The sequence below is a fragment of the Dromaius novaehollandiae genome, chromosome 4 (assembly GCF_036370855.1).
Source record: "Dromaius novaehollandiae isolate bDroNov1 chromosome 4, bDroNov1.hap1, whole genome shotgun sequence".
Taxonomy (NCBI): Eukaryota; Metazoa; Chordata; class Aves; order Casuariiformes; family Dromaiidae; genus Dromaius; species Dromaius novaehollandiae.
Window position 1 is genome coordinate 50399384 of NC_088101.1, and position 25681 is coordinate 50425064.

Below are 25681 nucleotides of genomic sequence, written 5' to 3' on the forward strand. Positions count from 1 at the left end.
GTTTCTAGCCTCATAAGAGAAACTGATGACAAAATTAGCAGAAAGGGAGGGCCAGAGCAGCACGTATAAATTCATGAACTTTAGTGCATATATTTTTGGTGCCCACCCTCATCCAGGCAAGTCATATTATGTGAATAACTAAAGTTTCTCATGGAGCCAAAACCAAAGGTTGATGTTAAGGAATACTCCTGGGGGGAGGGGGGGGAGGTCCAAACCACTACATGTTTATGCTCTCTGAAACTACTGCGAATCCTGTAAATGTCTATTACACTGTTCTAATCTCCACTATCTTCGAACTAGAAGTTTTGCCTAAACTGAGCTCTCAGTTCAGTTCATTCTAAAAAGTCTCAATCCTTTAAAAAAACATTAACCTATGCAGTTAAAAAATGTATCTAGGCAACAGGCAACCATAAAAAGTGGCATTTTCCCATATAGGAGATCACCTGAAAATGTTGCCTAGCATTGTCTTTGCAACTAAAGTGTTACTGCAAAAGGTTTTATTTCAACAGATCCACAAATTCCAGAAAAATAATGATTAATGATTCAAACTCTATATCATAGAAAGTGACTGTATGTTTAAAGCTTTACTTTGTATTTTGGTATGGACTTTATACTATGTCTTCCCATGAGACAGGCATTTCTGTGAGATAAGCCTGTAATAGTCCAGCCATACACTACTATTTGTAGAACATTTTACCTTAGAAAAAGATAATTCAAGAGTAAATCAGATTTAATAATCCAATAGTAAAAACGTACACTTCTTAAATATTAAAAATTGTGCATAATTGCTTTTTATCAATTGCTATTTGGTTTCCAGACCAAGAACTATATAATGTAGCATACACATTTATCAAAAAATAATTTGCTTTTTCCTCATAAAATAAAAACTTTAGAAACCTTTTAAAGAATCTGCCTACAGGGAAATGTGTCTTCTGTAGTAATAAATTAAAAAAAAAAACAAAAAACAAAAAGAGCTGTTTGTTTAAGCTGCTTTGAGTATTTTTAGTAGTAGGCCTTTATAGTTACTAATAAGAAAATTTCCATACAAAAGTACCAGCAGAGCTGACGCCCGCTAATCACAGATTAAAAGCTTTACATTTCAGTATTTCAGGGAGTAGTAACATTCTCTTTAAAACTGTATTTATATTTGGAAGTGATAATAATGTTCCCATTTCCTGCCTATATGGCAAGAAATGGATGATGCATTCTTACTTGCCGCTTTGGAAGATTCATGTCTAGTGAGCACAATCCATCCCGACAGAGGAATAATGGAGTTTTTACATCCCTTTCAAACACTGAATTTTGTGTCCTTCTGAGTAGCTATTGCAGCATTCTCACTCTATTCGGCTAATGGAGATGTGTTCTTTGCTGTATATAACGCCTGAGTTGAGAAACTGAAATAGGAAATTTCAGTTTATGAGGAGATATGTTACAATTTCTAGCAGAAAAGTCAGCAGTAGCAAAAGGATGCCATTCTATTTCAAAAAATTGTGTGCGGTACATAAAAGTCCATTAGAATGTTTGATTCTTCTTTTTTTCCTTTTGACAAATGCATTTTTCATTGAGAAAATGATCCCCTGAAGAAAAGAGATGGAGACGAATCCAGTGATTCAAGGAGGTTTAGGAAAAGTCATGTGCAATGGGAGTAGTTCATATAGATAGGTCCTTAAAAATGTCCATATGTTTCGAAAGAGAGGATAAACACATGTTATTACCAAAATTAGGATTTTTTTCTACAGTTACAGCTTATATTTTTGTAGAGAGAAGCTCCAGACCATTTCAGGCCAATCCCGTGCTCTCTTGTCACATGTTTAGAGTCCACTCTCAGCCAGACTATATGAGTAGGGAAAGTTCCCTATATAGTTAAAAGAGAAAATCTGATGTTCTCAGGAGGGAAAGTTAGTGCACCTGCCTTTGATGCTTTCCCCCCTCCATCCTCCTTTTGTACCTAAGTCCAAGTTGAGGCAAGCTTTAAGGCACTCTAGATCAACCCCTTGCTCTATCTCATATATTGTAGAACATTCAATAGCTTTGAAAAAATGAGTGAGAGATATAGTAAATACTTGCATAGAGCCTGTTGTTCAGGAGTCTAGCTCCCATAGAGATCAGTGCAAGTTGAGAATTTAAGTACCTATTTTGCCTCAGGTCCTATGAGTTAAATTCTGACCTCAGTGAACTCTTAGGGAATTTTGCCAAAAATTTACTCCATCTAAGAATGGAAATCACCAGACACCAAGAGATAACCATCTCTTTCTCAGCTGCAGCAGCTATTCTTCCTGAAGTAATGCCTTTTATTCTTTGTATTTGTCTATTGTAGACATTTCTAACATTGTAATTTTTTAAAAAACAGGTAAGACAAGCATCTGTCACGAATGAGTTAGGTAGGACTGATCCTGATTTGGAGGAGGAGGAGAAGAGATGCATTGACTGAATAGCCACTTGATATCTCTACTCTTTCTATTTTTCTATGATTTTTATGGAAAAGATTGTGAGAAGCAAGCTTTAATCAGCTGCTTGCAGTCATAATAATACTTCTCTACATCGTCAGCAGCAGCTGTTCTAGTATTTGAATTACCATCATAAGGCACGTGTTTTAAAGAAAATGCAATAAAAAAGTCATCAAAAGTCACTCATAACACAGAGGTTTTCTCTAGGAAAATCTGTTCCCATTACATAAGATATATTGCTCTTTAGTGTGTGTATATTAAGGTGTTTATATTCACTGAACGTGAAATCTTTTCTAATTGTATGCCCAGAATACATTAGGGGAATGTTAAGGTTGCAAACACAACATTAACTTTGCTTTCTTTAATATTTGCAAACAAATATAGGCCGACTTTTGAATTTCTTGTAAAGTGACATAATTTAATTTCCATAGGGCCAGAGTAATCCTCTCAAGCAGAGACTCTAGCCAACAATTGTTGCATCCCTTGTTATACGTCACTTAGAATAGAATAAAGCTGTAGATAAATATCTATTTTATCTTGAAATATTTTAATGATTATTCACTTACAACAGCTTAACTGTGTGAATATTCTATTCTATTTGACTAAGGTGCTAGCAATATGATTACTCACCATATACAATGAGTTTTCTTAACCGCAAACCCAATTTAACAGCCAATGTTGGTCTGAAAGAGGTTGTTTGAAAAGTTTGAGTGTCAGATTATCAGTACTTAAGGATATAAAAGGGTAGAAGTTAACATCAGCCTCTTTTCTAGTCACTCCACTGCTGGAGCTAGCCAGTCTAGAGGGTAACGTAACATCCCAGCAGATGGTCAGCAACTTTAAATGTCACCTACTGCAATTCAGGACCACAGGAGGAAAGCTTCTGCGTTCATCGTACCAAACGATTTCTTCCTCTGGCTGTTTCAGAGGAAATAAAGGAACAGGACCTCACTAGCCCTGCTCTAATACGTGCCAACAACCTTCAACATGGGTTAAGCAAAAGCAAATCAGCTCTCTCTGATTGCACATTTTTATTTCTTCCAGAATTAGCAAGAGCCTGAAGGATCTTACAAAAAGAAAATTTGCAGGCAGAGTCTTGTCAAGCATGGGAAAGGCAAAGGCAAGGGGAAAGGCAAAGGCAAAGGGAACCTGCTACCCATTAGCTCTGTGGATTGCACATTATATAATCAATATGTACTTTGGAAATGCGTTAGGGAAATACAGTTATCAATGTATTTTAATGCATATTAGCATAATTACTTATTTCAAGCAGATGAATTTCATCAACTAGGTTTGCTTGTCTTACACAATTTGTCAGAAAAAATACAGTACCTACTATATACAAGTTACAATATTTGTTTATAAAGTTGAATATTTTCTGCTAATTTAAATGAAGACGAAATTAAAGTGAAATACATCAGCACAACTTCACATTTCCCCTAACACTCATTTTCCTATCAGTAGAGTTCTTAAATCAAAGATCATATTTTGTTATAAATATTAGTGTAAATGGAGTAGTATGTCAGACTAAAAATTCTTTATTTTTCTTTTATTACTAAAACACACAAACATGAGTATGTGTGAACTAGCAAATAAATACCTACAAAAAATACCTGAAATGCATGTTTTAAAAGGGCAGGCTATAAGGAAAAATGCTAAGAAAGAATAAATATTTGTTCAGTGTCTTTTGTGTTACAGGATTTTCCAGAGCCGGTAGGAAACTGATGCAATATTTCTTTTGTATTTTGTATAATTATTCTGTATTTTCATAGTCTCAGACACAGAAATGTGGAGAAAATAATAATAAAACAAAAAAAGACCACATATTAGTGCATAATGTGCAGATCTGCATGTTATACAAAACATTACAACTATGCTGGTTATAGCATGACACTTTTTATCCTTTTCTTTGGATCTTTTTGGTCATTTTCTTTGGATTTGACTGTCCTTCCGCCACTGCTGTCTAACATGCACTTCCTATGTTCATTTTACTGTGCGGAAAACTTTCTACCATATAGATATTAAAAGGCATTTTAAACAATCAATAATAATTGCTAAATAGGTCTAAATAAAATGTTTCACTTTGTCGGTAGACAATGTAAGATGCTCTCATACTTCAGAGGTGGTTAGTCGTTTACATTATAAATATCATAAAACCCACAAAAATGTTTCTCTGGTTTGAATTTACTCTACAAAGATTTAACCTTTCATAAAGCACCGTAACAATTTTTTGAAACCATGCGTTTAAACGTCCAATGGGTATCTTCATAATATCTTTGTAATACAATGAAAAATACGTATTTATTACAAATGAATATTGAATTCATTTATAAAATGAATTGAGAACTAATCAACTGCACAATGTAAAGAATTGCCCAGGATATTTCCCTGAGGATTTTTCTACACTATCTTACAAAATCTGGGGAAACTTGATAGGACATAAGCAGTGGTGCAACAAGTAAGGTATCTCATGAACCGTATTCCATGTCACTTCAAACTTCAAATCTACTGAAGGATATATTTCTTTTGTTCATTGTAGTGATGCTGAAGCTCTTGAAATGCCTCTAAATAGGCACGTATGCTAACTTTGCAGATCACTAGGCAAAATTTTGTTATCATTATCGTTTAAGATGATATAAAAAAGACAAAGCAGAGGTCTCTTGGTAGACCTTGCACACCATTAGTAATTTTCATTATAGCTTAAATTACACATGCCTTTACAAAATAATTGCTTAGTTTCTGTACATAGAGTACACCTTTTGGTATCTTACAAAAACATAAAAAATGCAGTGTGGGTTACTATTTCACAAATGTCAGTTTTCTACTTCAAGTTCTTCTCATGGTGAACTGTAAAAAAAGCTACAAAAACTTTATTACACTATGAAAAGTGTTTTTCTTCACTTAATTTGAACTCAAAATCGTCTGAACCCTTGTTAGGCAAAATGTCACCAGGGCTAGCAAACATCTTAATTTCTGAGTAAAAATGAAGCATGCCAAAAATATCCCCAAAGATTTAGCCATATGTGACTAAAAATATGAACTTGAAAGAAAGTTCTTGGGCAAGGATGTGTTTCCAGATCTAATTCACAGTATATCGTTTGATTATATTAAAATTCTTATTGAATTAAATTAGACACTATATAGTATCTGCATGATAGTGAAAGTGATGTACTTTATTTTATATATGTTAAATGAAGGGAGCTCTGTTTGGTAAGAACTGTGTTCAGTTAAGCAGTGTTTCAGGCTAATCTTCAGTGGCACTGATTAGGTAATTGCCGAGCGAAGGAACCCACGTTCTGCTTCTGACTCCAAATGAAATTTTCTTACTAGACAGAGAGAAAGTTCTTCCAAGAGCCTGAAACCTCTCCTAATGATTTTTCCTTAGAGGTCACTTGAAAAGTTTTTGTCCTTGAAAAGGTAACAAAGCCGATATTTTTCTTATTTAAAAAAATTGATTGTGCTCTCCAGCACTTTAGCTATCAGTGTTTTTTTTTTGTGTGTGTGTCATGTTAAAAGGCTCTCATGGAAATTCTAATCCATCCAGTACAATATCACATACAAATAGCATATAATCTATTATTTTCCCCCAAAGGGTATTCTGATTCTATTGAATGATGACGGTAGTCTTTTAAACATTTAGCATCTTTCTGGACATATTTTGCCACATAGTGTAAATGAAGCGATTATAGATAAGCTTAGAAATAGCACAAGAAGGAAATGGTAAAAAAAAAAAAAAAACAAACATTAAATTCTGTTGTATTATTTGGAGGATAATGGGGAATGCTAAAAGCCTTGGCTATGTTTATGCTTTTTCATAAAGCAACAGGAAAAGGCAGAAAATCACATAGCCCCAGTGGAGATTCAGTATAAGAGCATTAAAATGGGGAGACAGGAGAGGAGGGAATCATTTTGAAGGGCCCAACAGTTCGGGCAGCGATCGGGATGGTCGGGGAACTGCAAACCCCCGTTTCAGGTGTTAGAATAGTTGAAAGCAGCCATCGTTGTGCCTGCGATAAAGGCACTTCCACACCCAGACTCTTAATGCTAAGCAGAGATTATTAGGATGGCAGAAAGAGGGACGGAGAGAGCAGAAAGGTATGAACCCTTCAGCAACCTGTCCCTTTACAAGCCACTCGTTCCTCAGGGTGTCGATGCTCAGAAAGGCATGGCAGGGACACAGTGCCCCGCACCAGGGTCATTTCCACAAGAAGACAACTTCCTCTTCTTTTAAATGACATCCTCTCTTTCTGGATGGTGAGAAATAAGGCAATTTCCGTCTTGTTCACGATGATGAATGCAAGGGAGGAGGAGGCCAGATCGGTGACCTCACTGAGCTCAGATGAGACTACTGCTCAGAGGCACTGGGCACACTGGTGGTCTGCTGTTCTTGATGGAGCTGGTGCTCAAACTTGCATTTTTATCTGCTGAATTGAATGTAAAAGTCCAATCATTACATAACTGAAAATAATGGAAAATTTGAAAATACCTGACCAACACTAACTTTTTAGATACGTAATGTAAGTTATAGTGCTTTGATTTGGGATGGATATAAACAAATGCTTACCTGTGAGCACATTGCTTAGTGTCAGCTGAAATAAAGGCATTATGAAGCACTGTATGTTTACAGAAAGTTACCCAGAGCGCTATAGTTCTGTGTATGAGACAATTAATCTTAAGTGCTGTTAGATATTGCGATGTTTTGCCATATATCAAAACTCCTCAGCTTTTCATTTACAACACCCAGACGATGAGAGCAAAGGGCAGTGCAATTACAAAGCAGCATGCTTATTACAGGATATTGAATATAGGAAACAAAGCATCAAGCCAGTTCCAGATATTTCCCATAAAATTTGTCTCTTAGAAAACCAGATAAAATACTTCAGATTCTTTAGAATTATCCTGTATCTTAAAAAATTACTAAAGATATGTATATATAATGTACTTCACTCATTTGGCTATGTATTTACAGTATATATCTACTTCATATACATATAGGTTAAATATATATTTAAAGCTATATACACAGGCTTATATTTGTACATATGCACATATGCATATATACGCATATAGCTTTTAGTGTATTTTTATAAACTTTTACATTTTGAATCCCTGGGTTTTAACAGTTCTTTACTTACTATTTCTTCTTATACCAAAGTTACTGATTTGCATCCCTAATTTTAAATCTAGTTTAGTCTAATGCACTTATGAATGGCAGTGGTTAGAGAATTTTAGAACTGAATCTTTTTTTCTCTTAATGAGTGATCTGCTGACAATGAATACAAAAAGCAGTCCAAAGTGTTACATTAGATAGAACATAGGCAAAGAATGCAATTTTTTAATGATGGATCAAAGTTTATTTCAAATCATTATTGACCTGTCAGGATACCGTTTTGAATAGAAATGATTTAATAGAACATTCAGCCTGTGATGGAAAAATATTAGTGCTGTCATAATCTCCATCATATAAAGAAATCACTGAACAGCTATGACCATACTGAGAAATAAACTTCTTGAAAAATATGACACACTCAGTCTTTTAATCTATATCTTCATTTTTTGCACTATACCCTTACAAAATACCATGTTGACTAAGCAAGTATGATAAAGAAGGTAAAATCTCCCTCCCTTCCTGACTGACAAACAAATGAATCATAAGGCCAAAAAAGAGCCTCTTTGGAGCCTCTTTTGCCACATGTAGGTGTGCTTAGGGATTCTAGCGGCAGCTGACAAGCCACCAGTTACTTTCTCTGCCTCACTTCAAGATCTCTCTGGCAGGCCAGATAAGCTTTGAAGCCTCTTTCATTTTCTCCAGGTGTAGCAGTCCGGGCTTGAAACAGCTGCCCCTGTCAAATGTCAAGCCGGCCACCCCACCTCTGGTAACTACAAGGTTGCAACAAGATCCTAAAACAAATGTTTCATCTTTCTGTTCTCCTTTGCAAGTAATACTCATTCTCATTTTATTTCATTTTTTGAAACATTAGCTCTTCAGTAATAGCAAATTTATTTCATGTTTCTTCCTGAAGTTATTCCCAATGATTTGTTTGGGATCTTTATTCAGTAAGGACTGCCAAGACTAAGTTGTATGTGACAAACTGGTTAAATCATTTTTGACAGTCATCGTTAACCAATTCTCTTGCTTATGAACCATTTTCCAACTCACACGACAAACATTTTGTGTGTGTGGTCATCCCTCAGAACAATCTGCAGTCCAGGGCTTAACTGTGATCTGCTTAGCATAACTATTCGTTATTCATGGTCACTTAAATTGCAGGGATTTAATCTCATTCCTAATGAAAAGGGAATAACAAAACACCAAACATTCACGTTCATGCAGGAATAGTGTGCTTTAAAATCATTTGGGTATACAGGCAAAAGACAGATCACTGGAGCGATGGGTCACAGAGAGTTGGGACAGTATGCAGGAAAAATATCAATATATTTTTTTCCTACTTTTACATATTCTCTAGACATCCATAAATGACCACTGTCAGAAATAGGATACTGGACTAAATGGATTTTTGGTTTCACATTACAGATATTTTTGTTGTGTTTGTAAGATCAGCATTCTCAAATCTTTGTGTGAATACATGCCTATGGGATAAAAGTCTATATCCATAAGTATTTCTGGAAAACAAGTAATGCGTGAACACAGACAAACTAAGCAACAGTTAAAAAAAAAGTAGAGAACAGTGTTGAGCAAAATATCCCTACAATTTTAAACATTTTTATCCTTTCCTTTGAATTCAAATAATTAATGTTACAAATGAAATATTGTTGTATTGCATTCTGTATTGTTGTAATGCCTTCTGATGGGAGAGGTGCATCAGCTACTGCAGAAGAAGTGGAAATTATACTGATTTCAAATTGTGAAAGATATTCACTAAAAAAGCCAGAAAACAGAATTTTAATATTGCAAAAAGTTTATCTTTGTGTTAGATAAAATGTTTGTTATTATCCTCTGGGTGGTATTTCTGTAGCTTTTGTTTTGATATTAAAGTTATTAAACTTGCTTTTTCTATTCTCATTACCAGAATATTTTATGGGTAAATCCACTTAAGGAACCTATTGTGCTTTCTGATCAAAGTGGAAAATGAAGCCAGGTTATAATAAGCAATTTAATTTTTAATGAGCTGATTGAGGCCCAAGGTCATAACAAAGGGCACAAAAACAAAAAAATGACAAACAACAACAAAATTTCTAGCACAGAACACTAATGATAGTGCCCTAAACATGACCTGGGCAAAATAATATTTGGCAGAGTGTATTTAAAAGCTGTCCCAGTTGTATTTTTTATTTTGTTTCAGAACTCTGACTAAGTCTAAGTAAGGTGTAGCATATTAAATAATATAGAAGCACATAAAAATGCATGAGACTTGTTTTCTGAAAATAAGTTAGCTGGGAGTTTATTGAATTTAAATTTCCCAGGCTCAAGTTTAAATGCTACAACTATAAGCTGAGTGTTTAACCCTCTAATATCTCTTCTAAAAGCTTGGAAGGTAGTTAACTATTATTCTGGAGTGTAATTCTGCTCTCAGAAGGTGCGTGAATTTCCACTGAAGTCCTTGGGATTTGGCCTGTCAATCTTCAGAAAGAATAAATCAAATGTAAGTAGAAACTTTTCATAAATATGGTGTCCTTGCTTTCTTTGCAGTTTGTAAATTAAGTCATCAGACTTTACTATATTGAATGCAGAATGGTTCAAGATCTTATTTATCATATTCTTTGACTTTTGCTAGTGGACTTTCTTACAGCTTTCACCGGCAGTGGAAATATTTGACACTAAGCCCTGCAGGAAGCACTTTATGTCCAAGATGTATCAGTTTACCCTGACAAAACTGCTATATGTATTGCAAGTAATTCCCTTATGAAACACTGTCTCATGAAAGAAATACAAAATTGAAAATGAAATTACATGTGCCTTTACATGTAGCAGAATATAAGCAATAGAGGAGATGCTGATGAGTTCTGCAGATTGTACAGGTAGTCATGGACCACGTCCAGCCCACAGGATGCTTTCATCTGGCTTATTAGCTTTTCCCTAGAGAACAGAAGCAACTGTTTGAGCAGCTAATTGCTGCTGGCCCAGCCAAGCATTTCTTCATGGTGCTGTCACTGCCTCTACTCTCCCAATGAGAGAGGAGAGAGAAGGAAAAGGCAGCGGACGTATCTTTTGTGTTCTGCCTGCCAAAGGTGGTTGGCGGAACACAGAACTGCCCCCTCTCAAAGAGGAGGAGAAACGGTCTCCCTGCAGAGCTCCAAAACGCTATTCTTTCTAAGTGACAGCAGCATGAAATACAGAAGGAGGCATGCTCCTATACTTGTCTGACCCAGTAGAGCCATGAGCTGCAATTTTTGTGAAAGTCACATGGTCTGAAGGGAAAAATTGATGTCCAATCCCTACGTTTGGGGCAGTGACACTAACCCTACTTAGAAGGTTTACACACTTCCTGAAAACACTTTTTGTCTTCATAAGCTGTATTTTAACCCCTCTGTTTCTTCCCATTCAACACTGGACATCTCAGTTCAATTGACAGCTGGAAAATATAACAACTATAAGAGCTAGTTTTCTGATAAAGTATTACTAAAAAAGTATCTAATGTATTTTAGCTATCTTTTAACTCAAGTTATCATTTGGGGGGAAAGAAAAGAGACAGCCCTACATGACACAGGCTTTCTATGGGCCACAGAACACAATTTGGGAACTGCTGACTTGTGTCATTTAAACACACACTAATTCAGAAAACATTAAAATATAGATCATATTATGTCCCAGTTACAGCTAAATTATGCCTAATCTGTTTCAGGCGTGTTGCTGAAGTGCAGCCCCACTTGTTAGCTATACAGGAACTAGACAGGGCCCTTGTGTTTCCTGATAATAAAAAGTAACGTGCATATATGCTGAATTTTATCAAAGAAAGCTGTTTGCTGTTTCTCTGAGTGATCTTTTCAGTTTCCTTTAAACACCTACAGATCTCTGAGATTTTCTGTCTATATAATTTCTTATTTCCACAAAAATGGAGAAGGAGAAGGAGAAGGAGAGAGAAGGAAGAGGGAGGAGGGGAAGAATGGAGGAAGGCAGGGAGGTAAGCAGGCAGGGGGAAGGGAGATTGAAGTGAAATGTGAAGATGTTTGTTTTCTGGAAAGAATGTAAAAGAATGAGGACAGAAGGAGTGGAAAACATAGGAAAAAGAAAAGTAGGTAAGTGAGTAATACAGCTGGGGACTCAGAGTGTCTGGAGATAATACTGAGTTAACCATTGTCCTCAACCTATTATTTTAATAGAAAGGGTACAGTACAAAGAGGCACTGGAATATCATTTAAATAGGATGTGCATATGCAGATTACCCCATCAGTAACAGTGCAAGCTTCCTACTGTATTTTATCCATATATTATTGTCATAATGTGTAACTGTACAGAAGAGTACATGGAAAAGGCAGGGCCATCAGTACCTCACCAGCAATCCAGCAACTAGATTGGAAGACTGCTTCAGTTTTGCTCTTCGGAAGGTGCACAGCACTGGACACATTGCTTCAGACCTTTCTGGGAAAAACAGTATTGATCAGACAGCTTTGATACAGGACACAAATGGATTTGCTTTTGCCAAACTGCCCTTACAAATAAGTAAGGAATCTTAGCATATTTATAAAAGCATTAAAAGAAAATCAAAATTAAGCACTTCGTTCTGAATTGATTAATGTAATTCTATATATATATATGAATCATATATTTTCAGTTGTGCTAAATATTTTCTGATTTCTTTTTTTTCTTCTGACTGAATTAAAATTATATTTTGCTTTATTTTGGGGGACTTGAACAGCTCTCTTTCCCTGTTTTCTCAGAGAGCTGTGTGATTGTGGGGAAAACAGATTGCTTCCTCACTCTAGAAATCATTAAATATCCCAATACACTGCCTACTGCTTTTTTCCCCTCTAATTCAATGTCTATAAGTTACCCCGAGCTTCATCAATTTTCAGGAACTTTGCCTTTGTTTTCAAGCATTGCCATGAATTTTGGATTGTCAGCTGAGAACACAAACAGGAAAACAGCAGCTTCAGATAAGATTTGATAGTAGTACAAACTGGGTCTAGGACAGATGCGCAAGACTATATTGGACATGATGGCAGTAGGTGTCCATTAGAAAAGAATGTAGTCATATAAATGGCATAGATATACTTTAAATTAACATACAAACAATATCTTTCCTGAAAGAACTCTGGAATGGCACTTAAACCAGAGAAATCATTCACTAGAAAAGAGAATTTCAAAACTCAACCTGTATTCGTCATTATCAGCCTACTCAGTGCAGTCTCTGCACCAGTATTATACACTTCTTGCATGGGCAAGAGAGAGAGAATGATGCTGCGCATGCCTCCCTACCTACTACGATGTATAAACTGGAGACTCAATAAGCTCAACACAATACTTTGTCAAAGCCCTTTGGCAATGGAGGCAGAGAGAAAAAATCTTTAGTCACAGCCCTGGGAGTGATAGAAATGTGTCACAGCCTGAAGTTTGTAGTCTGTATTCAAAAGCAAAGACGACTTGTTTAATTTTTGAGCCTGGAATGTTCAAACACACTTTACAAAGCCTTGACACTGAAGCACAATGCTCAGCAGAGTACTGGCCTCGTATGACATGGCTATAGAAAAGAGCTGATGGCAAATCAAACTTTGCAAAGTGACATTAAAGCCACATGGTCCTCCCACAGTATCTGAAAGCAAGAGTTAATTTTGTAGCAAACCAATGATGCCAAAAATGTCTATTACAAATGATCAGCATGCAAACTGTGATACTGTTGCAGCATTTCTGTTCTCTGATGCTAGGAACATCCTAGCATAGGTAAGCTGAACAACTCAAATTCAATTTTGTGTAATCTGTCTTCACAAAACTTCAGTGTGGAGTTAAGTAAGGAAGCAACGCTAAAAATGTGACCTCCAGAGCCTGTAAACTTTAGAAATAGTATCAAGTCAAATGATGGTCTTTGCTTGCTGAGTGTTGACCTAACTTTGACAACTAGCTTTTGACAACGTAAATGATAAAGGACTCACGAAGCTTTTGCAAACCTGCGAATGCCCTGCAAATTTTATTTGACACATGTAAGTTTTCAGCAATAAGCTGATGGTTAGAGTGGTGGAGAATGGTGAGATCTCTTTAATATCATAAATGGTTTCCATACTCTTTTCCATCTTTTCTCTGTTGTGCAGATGGAAGCATTTTGTGCCATTGACAGAGCTATATTTATTCAGTGTCTTAGTGATGCAAGTTGTTCAGTCTGCAGACACATGTGGCTGATTTGTTCATTAGTGAGCTTCTTTTTGCTGATGACTGTGGGTTGGTAGCTTGCTCAGTCAATACCATTCAGTTTACTATCGATGACCTTCCTTGTGCAACCTATCCCTTTACTTCTTCTGTGAACTTAAGACAATAGAAGTACCGTACTGATGCGCAGGGTGGGGCGAGCATGTACACTCACATCATTGCACGTAGGAAAAATTTCTCAAGTCTGTGGAATGTTTTTTCTACCTGGAGATCATTCAGATTCAAACACATTGTGAAACTGCCTCCACACTGCTAATTTTTACTCTTAAATTGAAGTATCATACTGACTGTGTAGCAGTAAAAAAGCTAAATCCCCAAACATGTACTAGGTGGTTTACTAGAAAAAAGTACCAGGAAAAAGTATGAGAACACTTGGGTATGCTGGTGGACAATTTTTTTGGCCTACATGGTAAACTCAGTTTCATATGTACCACCTTTAGCATATCTGGAAAATCAAATGACTACCTGTTTCTAACACCAAATCCTTAAATAACAACAGACATTTGGAACTGATGTCCTGATCTCAAAAGCTTGGCTGTGATGATGATCAGACAATATGGCCAAACCCTCAGATTTCTATGACCAGCTCTTGATGCCATCTTCCAAGATAATCAGTTGAAACTACAAACAGACCTTGAAATGTAGTGAAAGTGTACTATGAAAAGCTGAAGAAGGCAGTTTATGGTAGTTTATAGCGCAGCAGATTTGGTATATTCTAGCTAATTCCAATTAGGTTATGATGCCTTCTGAAGTCCTATAATGACATTTTGCATTGCAATGCCGTAGGCTTTCCTTGTCCTCAAATGGAATTGAATAAAATGTTCTACATTCACTGGGATGAGGAGAGGGAAACGATATTAATTTGCTTGCTGGCCTTTCAGTCATCCTGCAGTAAAGTCCAGTCCTTCTTCCAAAGCAAAAGCGCCATGCAGAAGCCTGCACCGTGTCCTGCCCTTGCACGATTCTTTTCTGCTGTGATACCTTTCCTGTAACATCAGTGCGACTTACAGACAGGGCAGGGGAGGTTGGAACTGCTGAATAGCCCAGGAGATCCTAGTGACCATCAGCCAGAGTCCGAATCGTACGTGCAAGATGCTCAAAACCATACAGAAATGCAACACAATGTTCAGTAATTTTTGTGCAGCTTTTCTCCCTCCACAGATCAACCCCTAAGCAATAAACCTTTCTGCTAAGGACAACAGAGCTAATGAGCTTTGCTACACCATATGTCCATCAGTTAGGCCATAATTACCTCCCCTGTCTCCTGATACTAGTGGCTACAAAGCAAGAAGGAACAGTACATTCTTTTAACAGGTTAAAGATTTTCTTTTCCCTGGATTAACTCAGCTAAAATCCACATACATTCTTCTGAGGCCCGTGAGAAAACTTCTGGAGTCTAAATGGGTAAAGTAATTGTTCTTTAAAGACACCTCTTAGAAGCTTATGATAAAGAATTTTTATCCATGTTTATTTCATATCTCTTGGCTGAGTGATTCAATAATATCCCTGTCTTTTCTTTTTTAATTAGGAGCTGCCTATACGTTTGCTCTTATTGTGTGAGTTGTCAAACCAACTTGGTTGAAAAATTAAATTTTTCTTGCAAGGAATCAAAGCTTGTGTGGCAGTGCTTTTAACTGTAAATTGACCCATTGACTTCAGTGGAGTTAAGCTACGTGGGAAAGCAATCTTCCTTTATACAAGAAATGTCAGGTGCCTGAAAATTCCTGAACACAAAGACACTGATATGTTGAAATTTTAGCATTAATATTTCTATACCAAATATTGTATATCTTATCAACTCCTATTTATTCAGACTTTTAAATCCAGTATTTGCTGGATACTTCTCAAGAGCCATTGTAATGCCTTTAAGTACTGTTTTACAGCACTTCACAATTTGCAATACATATCATAAAATGAAACATAATAGGTTCAGAATTTATATCTTTTTTGGCTTTTGAAACTTGGAGAGACTACGGCTTTCATTTTGCAAACAGAAGATATAATGAGGCGAGCAGCATGTGAGGAGCAGAGCTGCATTCACTGTAGAAATGATGCAAAAACAAGCAGGAAATCAATAGAAAATCAAGAAATAGAATTCTTCGTGCCTAGTTTCATGTCAGTTTTAAAAATATTTTTACAATACTTTGAGTAAAAGATAATTGTTGCTATCATGTATACTTTCTTTAGTTTGTATTGACTACTCTCGACCATTTAACTAAGTGGATTACAAAAACATGTCAACTAATGAAAAAAGAATTTATAAAACATTTCCCTCCAATAAAACAAATTACATCTTAAATTGCACAAGGAAGAGAAAGAAATTTTGTAAGTTGTAATTTATGATACATTATTTTTGGGAAAGGAATTCTGCACTTTATTAGCTCTGTTCTGTGAAAGACTCTGCTGAACAATTCCTGACTGATATTTATGACAGGCTTTACTGATAAGTACAAATTTGAGTCTGTGTATCACCATTGATGTTATTTATAAAAATAAGATGCTTTTAAAATAAACAAGTTTTTATAATTATATATTTGTATATTTCCTTTTTAAAAACAGAGATATTCTGACCTTGAGTTTATGGAGAAAATGCTTTCTGAATGTGAAGCTACACTTTGGGAAAAATTACTTTCAGGAACTGAAAGTAGTATTACATATGAATGATCTTGAGAGGAAGGATAACCCTTATTTTTCTGTATTATATCACATCACACAGCATTACTACATCACACAGACAATAATAGATTATAAAATATTAACCAAAAAGGAAGAAAAAAGATATCTCGGGAGATATTTTAGACAAACCTTTGGAAACAGCCTTCACTTTCCAGTTCTACCGTCAGCAAATTATTCCACTATCTTTTCAGAACTATACCCTAATGGTTTCCCTTTACCTTCTGAATATATTTCCACTGGGAAACAGAAGAAAAATAAAAAAGCAATGGAGAGGGAATTTCTGAGTGTGATACCATTTCATAAATACAAACTAAAATTATCAAAAGAAACTTCATTCTTCCCTTTGAGCTCAGACTCATGGTTGGTAAAACTGTGAGATTTAGACGGGCTTTCTTTTATATAATCCCTCAGAATTTTGTTTTCTGGTAGTATATTTTGGTTTGGGGGGGTTGTTTCCTTTTGCTAAAACTTTTACTTCCTTTTTTCCTATCCTTGCAGCCTGTGATAAGCAGCAATACTTTGTTGAAGGGAGAAGTAGATGAAAAAAGAGAGTAAGAAATCAGGGAAGAATCCGTTCCACCCAGAGGTAAGTTTTCTTGTTGCCTTTAACCATCCCGACGGCAGTTTCAGCAGCAGGAGCACGCACGCTGCCGATCTTTCCGGGACACTCCACCAGGCTGACTGTAGGCCACTGCCAGCTTCTCTGAAGATTTCTCAAGTTTCACTTAAATTAACAGCTGTCTATGAATCTCTCTGAAGCAGCTCACTGTTTATAAGGAAAGAAGGCAGGTATGGATAAAGCAGGATTGGGATCGATAGGTAGAATGTTTGGGAATATTTTGATGCCGCCTAGGGATGCTTAGTGACAAAAACATCCTTCTGATCCTCTGATGTTTTCTAGTAAGGAAGGGAGGCAATTCAATTGCCAATGGAGGGCTGTTTTAAAACAGAGCCTTGATATTTAGGGACCAAAAAAAATCATTCCTCCAAATAGCACAAACAAAAAAATGAATCCTATTAAAACAGAAAAATAGAATCTAAAAGAATCTTTCTTGCAATCTGCAAAGTGATGGCATCAGAAAGCAGAAAAGCAATTAAACAACACGATCCTCCACAGCATGGTGTTGAGATCCAAACTGAACAGAGAATCTACAGACTTTTGTTTCAGAACTGATCTGCTTCTTAAATACATACACTCATGCATACCAACATATATATTAGTATTACATTTTGATACCCTTTCAAATCTAGGCACCATGATCTCTTTTTTTAAAAAAGTTATTGTATAACCTCTTTAATTTTCCTCTTTACTTTCTGTAGGTACTCCAAAATCCTAAACATGAAAATGTCTTCTATTCTTGTTGATCTTTCTCTCTTTTATGTCAAATTCTTCCAAAAAATCTTTTATTCTTAGTCATTAAGAGAAAACCATGGCTCAGTGAAAATACTGTTAAGAAAGTAGGACATAAATACAAAAATATAAATAAATGGATGACAAACTTTCTCCTAATGAGCTTACTCACAGATCTGTATCTCTACCTTATTTCAGTTACCATTTTGGATTAAAAAGATGCTTTGAGAATCATGATTAAATATTCTAAAGCCATAAGGAAAAGGACAAAAGGAAAAAAGGAAAAGGGAAAAAGGGAAAAGGGAAAAAACACATTTAAAATGGCAATCAGGCAGGCATAACCTGAAGAGGTGCCTCACTGCTGATCTCAAATATGGCAAACTGATATTCAAGTTTATTTGGCAGGAAGTCAAGAGCAGCAAAGCCCATCTAACTTGAATCAATTAACAAAGTTTCAAAAGGAAAAGAAATCTTTCCAATCTTAAGGTTTTTCCTTGCAGTGGGTCACTTCTAGAAACAGTAAAACACATGGATTTGTGTCCTTCAGAATTCTTAAATACTGTCTTTAAAAGCCCTAAGGAACTTCAAATGGATCACAAAGAACTTCAAAATCTTTTAATAGAAGACTAAGTCAGTTTATGCATAATAGAGTACACCTTCAAAATCCCTTTGTTTCCTTGTAACTTGGGGCAAACTAGGAGAAGAAGAACCCCTCTTCACTCCTTCTTACATATCACATTCTCCTAGGATTCTTGAAATCTGGAATACCTGAGCTTGGTGTCATCACACCTGTAACTGCTAATTTTAACTGCACATTTTTCCTCCACTTGTGTATTGCTCTCTGTTCTTTGAGTGAGAGAAGGAAGAAACATTCTGACAAACACAAATTCCAGCAGAGGAAAAAAAGTCTTTCACATAAATCTCAAGCATGGTTTCCAAATTCTTAAATTTTCTTAAGGAAGAGATATTGAAAAATACGTACTGCAAAACTGGGCCTAAAATCTTATTTAAAAGTAAGCTATGAAGGTTTTTTCTCAATAGCACTTTATCTATTGATTTTCATTTTTATATGACTTTGCCCTTTAGCCAGTTTTAAAATGGAAAATGTAATATGTAAAATATATACACTTGTTTTGACATAAAGACAAATTATCTCATTTCTGTAATCTATCTCAGCCTTGAACTGATACAGGAAAATTTCTGGGAGGCAGACATCAGGTCTTTGAGGCAATGTGCAACATTTTGAAAGTCAGAACACAAATAACCTTGATATGAGAAACAATAAAGGTCTCTGCCAATTTATTAAATTGCATCTCCCTTTCTACTCACATAGCTTCACTGGCCTGGGTTAAGCTTGAAGCAGCTCTTCCCCCCAGTTCTCCTCTCTCTAGCACACTGGGTCAACTGGCGACAGCTTGGTCTCTTCTTAACAAGAAACACAGAGCTGTGTATCGCCATCTGGATTTAATAGGAACTTCTTATTTTTGGTATCTCGGAGAGGTCTAAAACATCTTTTGAATAGGAAAATAGACAGGTTCAATCAATATGTGACAGGTTTTGAAAGGGCTCATACTTTCTTATCACAGTTTTTAAAAAACAAAATAAGGAATAAAAGAAGTGAAAAAGCATGTGGAATATTATGCCGAAAACCAGTTAGTTAAAAGCAGCAGCATGTAGGACAATCCTCAACAACTAGTGGATGTGGTAGCTTTAAAATTAATATACATATGATGATTTGAAAAAAAAATGCATAAGCATGATTGTTCTTTACATTCCACACTATCGTTTGCATTAGTAGGACTTTGTAATATTTCTTTTTTAGTACATTTGAGAATTGTCTTAAAAATATGCCAAACAGTACTGGGCACCACAATGCGCCCTGTTGTGTCAGAGTATAACTAAGCTTTTCAATTTTAATTTTTTGTTCCTTTTGCACATGACAGATTTTGTCAGAGACTTCAACACAGCGGAAAGGTAGCAAGGGCAGGAGGGGACAAGAGGCAATTAACTTACTGAAATAAAATAATCAACACAAGACCAAACAGCTAGAGGATTCCTATGCAGCTAAAGCATTACCAGTATCCGAGTGAGGAACTTCCAGTTACCCACTGCCACGCTGCCAAAGCACTGATCGTGTTAAAGACGCATCCCAGGTGCTCCGTGCTCTGCAGACACAGAGCAGTCATGTGGACCATGTAAAGCAGCGGGAACGCACACCTGACATGAGATCTCCCAGTGTTCGTACCGAAATTCCCAACTTGATAATAGTACTAGGTGTAGCATAATCACAGCCGTTGTCATGACTTCTAAACCAGCATCAGCTCATTTATTTCAGTTACTAACATGATTTCCCTACAATCTTTCCCATTGCACTATCTGTAAACACTACCGCTTCTGCCGAACACTGCAAACCAAGGGGCACACTTGCCCTTCCGACTAGTTAGTCTTAATAGCGTATGTGACCACTGATAAGGGAAGAACAGAACAACGCTGTGGCTGACATGCCCACAAACACTCCTGCATTTTAAATACTGCATGTTTGTACTGATGGATTTTGCAGTGACGCTGGGAATCCTAAATTGGATTTGAAGACTTGGCTTATTTGTTTGAATGATAATACACTTTTTTCCTATATGACTGTTTTCAATAGCAATACTATGGTAACGGAGACAACCAGAAGCTTTGGGTGTATTTTAGATGAACTTTCTGCTTTGATTTAATTGAAATTTCCTGCAGGAAAACAAAACAAAAAATAAACAAAACCTAAAAATATAGAAACATAAATAGACATCTTAGAAGACTCTAATAGTGGTGATTGTTTAAGTCATTCTCATTCATAGAGAGATCTTACTATGTGAGTACAGTCATTCCTGCAGAAAAATGCTGGTACGCACACAGAAAATGTCATTTATGTATAGACCACTTATTTTAAATAAGGAGAATTCTACTCATGATTTATAAAAATTGCATTTTGCAGTACAATTTATGCACAAATAATATTCATACTATTATCATCTTTTTGCACTTTTTTGTGACTACAGAATGCTGGCTTTGGTCTGAAATATACACATTTTAAGCAATTCATTAATTCAGTTTAATATAAGCCATTATATATCGTACATTCCTTGATTCTAATGAATATATAGGGTCTTATATATTTCTTAAGGGCCATAAGGCATAGTCCTTGAGTATGAACTATATTACGTTGATATTTTCTAGAAAGAACACGATCACTCGTATAATTTCCACTTTATAGGTTCCTCTTAGGTTTACTAACATATTCTTTCATTCCTATTTTCTTGTACATCAAGCACAATCCTACAAATGGAGAACAGCTCAGTGGAAGACTTGTGTCCACAAAAGAGAGAATGATGGAGGAGAGTTAATAGAAGAAATCATTTTTCTCCTACAAATGAGGAAATGTCATGATATTACTGATATACAGGTGCTTTTCCTCATAAATAGGAGACTTACTTTGCATTCTATCTGCTACTGCAATTGCAAATATCTCATAATCTTTTTTATATAATAGGCAGACATTTTTCATTTTTGTTTTTGAAGTCTTATAAAAAGGCTTTATAAAGCCAGTAAAAACATCTGGGGCTGACTGTTTAAGGACTAGACCTGCACCTGAGATCTTAAAGTATCTTACGAATTTTACCGTGATGATATTGGATAATACTACCTTCTCAATGCAAGTAAAGATGAATTTACCACACTTCTACTCTTTCGACTTTATAAAAATCCTAAGCAAGAGCTGGCTGACCAAAGTAGGTGGAATTACAAAGAGGCAACACAAATTCCTCTGATGCCTTATGGAAAAGTCATATTAGATTATGTTCCCCAGACAGATCCCCTCCCTCCTCCCCCCCATGCTTAATGTAAAGTAAGTTTAGAAAATTATTGAATTTTTGACATGACCTAAGAAGACTTTAGTACCATGAATCAATGAATAAATATCCTGATCCCTATGCTATAAGGCCTATATAATGGCCTTAGTATATATATAGACAATATACAATATAATAGTATATTCATACTATTTTTCTGTCAGTGATAGAAAGGAGCGTAATTTCTGGCAGCTTAAAAATGTAAGATGTAAATTAGGAGGACTCCAAAGCACACTGAAAAGTAAATAACCGAAGACATAAACAATTCTCGAAAGCGTAAATAAAAGAAGAAGGAGCTTAAGAAAGACTGGTGGTATGGCCCGATTTTAAAAGGCAATACCAACATTGCAACAAGTTGATTTCCTTATTTTGTCACTTTTCTCCAGAAGATGAAATAAGCCATATACAAATGTTCTGAACACCAGTAGTAAAAAAAATACGGGAACAAACTGCTAAATTGAAAAGTCGTCCTTCACTAAGCCTGGATATATTTACCCAGGAGTTCTGAAGGAGCCCAGGAGTCAGCTGGCGGAAGTGTGAGCTTCATGCAGGAGTTAACTGCAACCAAGAAGACTACAAGGGAGCAAATCTATTTATCCCGTGCTAGCTACGACTCATAAAAGCATGGAGACCAGTAGGACTAGTCAAAGCAAGTACTTTAAAAGAATATGATAAAGGAAAATATCAAAAACCACTCAAGAATTTTTTGCCTAATTTGTACAGTGTTAGTACAACAGGAATATCTTCAACTAAGGACAACTAAATTCTATACATTATTTTGATTTTCAAAAGCTCTTGACAGTAAAACCAACTGCTCATGTGACACGAGGAAAAATTTTGTCATGAATTAAGCCTTGGTTAATTGGAAAGAGACAGAAAATAGAAAAGAGAAATTAAATGATCAGTTTTCATTATCTCCAGTGGTTAGCATGTTAATTAATGTGTTACTTAATATATTTATTCATTTAATGGGTCAAGCAGCCAGAGACTGAAATTTGCAGAGGACTGTAATGTCCGGAGAACCTAAAATGGTAGATAAGCAGGGAAAGCAAATGAAATTCAGTGTTAAAGTATGAATTAATGAATATTAGAAGCAGTATTTTAAGCTACCTGCAAACAATGAATGGTTGTAATTATCTACAGTGACTCAGCTGAACAAAACACGTCACATTTCTGGCTAGAGACACGTTAATGTTTGCAAAATCCTGTAACGTTCAAAAAAGCAAGAACAAATATCTCTAGAGGAGTAATAGAAAATAATTTACTGAAAAAACTTACGATGTGGTTACATGTCACTCTTCCCCTAGAATGTGAACTTCAGTTCTGATTATCCCATCTCGAAATAGATACAGCACAAACAGAAGGGGATTAGAGCTGAAGGATGCATCTTGAAACATTTTGTTTAAAGAGACAGGATAAGGATTATAAGTAAGAGGGCATATAATGAAACCATGTAAAATGACAGATATCACAGACGCAGAGCAGCATTTCCAAATATACTTACGCAATTTAAGCCTTTTAAGCTGCATTTTCAAAAGTGTCTAAGGCATATGAAAGCAAGATTTTAGACTGCTAATTTTCTTTGGTGCTCTTACAAACTATAGGCAAGAAATGAGGCGTTCTTTTCTAGAACAGGAGGGTGCAAGGATATTGAAAGACAACAAAATGAAAACACACAGAGACATTTATATAAATATATCTACATTTATATATGTGTTTGTGCCTAAACAAAATGCACAATCAACCTATGTAATTCCATCCTGTAAAATTTCATAGAGTAGAAGAGTAGGAATTGAAAAAAAGGATAAAACCAGGAAGATGTGACAATGTATAATGATATTTGTCACAGTTACCTTAATGAGGATAAAACATACTGTGCATCAAGCTCGTAATCTATGTAGTGGTGAGCGTGCACAAGCCAGCAGAATCCTCTGACAAGTCACACGGGCAGAAGCTCAGCAGACAACAGAATCACGTACCTTCAGGCAAGGGTTTACAGAGACTTCCTTTCTCCCGGGCAAAGCAGGTTGTTGTCCCTCAGAGGTCCCTGCCAGAAATTCCTTCTTCCTATCAATACACAATCCTACATAGAATAAGTAAGTCCTGAAATGTATTATCATGGGTCCATTACTATATAACATTTAACTTAAACATGGTGTGGATTTCTTCTCGGTAGCAGGACCTGGAAATATACCTGGAAATTATAACTGGAAAATAAATATTAAAAGCTCAGAAATGAACTGATCATGTTGGATTAGAAAACAAAATAAATAAAAACCAAAGCACTGCAGATTAGCCATAGGAGCTGGAGATCAGAGCTGGTTTGGTTTAGGCAGGGACACTGGGTAGAATCCTAGCTTGTCTCAGACTGGTTAGGATAGGTACTGTTCAGCTGGGTGATGTGAAAAGCAGAAATAGGGATAACCTAGGGCAAAGATATTTTTGATGGGAGGAAGAAAGAAATACAAAAGAGGCAACATAAACCGTAATTTTACATGTGGTTAATGGACATGCTCAGTTGTTGACTGGTGAAGGTGAGGTATCAGCAGAATAAGTAACTTTCATAAAGGAAAACTTATTCTGAAACAATCTAGTATTATATTTGTTGGAAAATGTCAGAGAAAAAATTCCTTTTTGGATCTGATCTATTACTGCAATTTTTGCTTTCATATTATCAAAAGGGAAATTATAATCCTCTAATGCAAGTCCTCACTCTAAAATTCCAAAATGTAATAAAGTACCTCTCAATTTAAAACCTTTAACATAACTATAAAATAATTTAGTACCTGTTCTAATTTAATATTAGAATACTTCTTATCTATTCTAATTTAATATTGGAGTATATGGGCATAACGTTGACCAGTTTTATATATAGGAAAGGTATAAAATCTTTTAAACCCTTTCACAGTTATTTAAGGGAACATTAGAACAGAAAAGGAGAAGGTGATATAGAAATACTCCTATTATGCATATCAGGAAGGGGAACTGTGTTACATGTCAATTTTGAGGCTAAAGAATAGGAATTAAAATGTTGTTCCACAAGGCTGATTCACATGGACTTATTTTAAAATAATTAAAATTGTATACCTAAAACTCACATTGCAGTGAGAGTATTCAAGGCGAGAGAGAACCAGGTGTATCATAGGCCATTATATTTTATCCAGTTTCTTTGGACTAAAATTTAAATACTGTATTTGGTTAAAGCGTAATTTGCATTCAGTTAAAAGATATATCTCAGAGAGGATACAAATTTTATTTGAGTCCCTGAAGAGGTGTGGAATTTATCATTCCTTTTGGAAGTTTGTTCTAATAGTCGGCCTCACTGTGAAAAATATGTACTGTATTCACATTTTGAAGAGCTCTGATTGCAATCTCCAGAAAGAAAGATTATAGAGTCTTTCTTCACTAGATTAAAAAGGTCGCTAGTATCTGATATGTCCCTTTCTTATAAGCTAAACAATCTCTTTAAATACTCAATATTCCACGTTTTCTCCTGTCTACAAAGTACTCCAGGGTTTTTTCCTGAAAGTGTTCTAATTTTTCAGCTTCTTTTTTAATGTGCGGGCAAAAGACGTTGATATAAGATTATTTTATCAGCCTTATCTATACTATACATGCGAACAATTTAATCTCTCTCTTCTCCTAACCACTACTTCTTGCTCCATATACGAAAGAAAAACCCTTTTAAACACAGTGTGTGTGTGTGTGGGGGGCTGATAGTATGACCTTTTAATTATTTTCAGAATTATTTTCAAGGGTACAGTCCCAATTTTGAAAGCGCGGCTTGTATGTCTACTTTCTAAGCATATAACTTTCCAGCAAGCTGTACAGAAGCTCACTTGTATCACCCAAACTCCTAACATTCTCAAAGAGAGAAATCACATTTGCTTGACAAGACTTTATCTTCCAGAAAACTTCTGCCTCAAATCCTAGCAGTAATGCTCCGTACCGCAAGCTTTTGAACTGTTACGTGTAGAATCCCACGTCACCATTCACT

The 25681-nt window shown here is 35.8% G+C and overlaps 1 long non-coding RNA gene across 2 annotated transcripts; it reads right to left on the bottom strand.

Moving 5' to 3' along the window:
* Window positions 1–6177: 6177 nt before the first annotated feature.
* Window positions 6178–24457, bottom strand: LOC112986085 (uncharacterized). Of its 2 annotated transcripts, none has more exons than XR_003259924.2 (3): window positions 22963–24457; window positions 11898–11984; window positions 6178–6871 (listed from the first exon to the last, which is right to left on the bottom strand). It is a non-coding gene; the product is annotated as an uncharacterized LOC112986085 (long non-coding RNA). The 2 variants fall into 2 exon arrangements; XR_003259923.2 differs by having other exon boundaries at window positions 11898–11988.
* Window positions 24458–25681: the final 1224 nt, after the last annotated feature.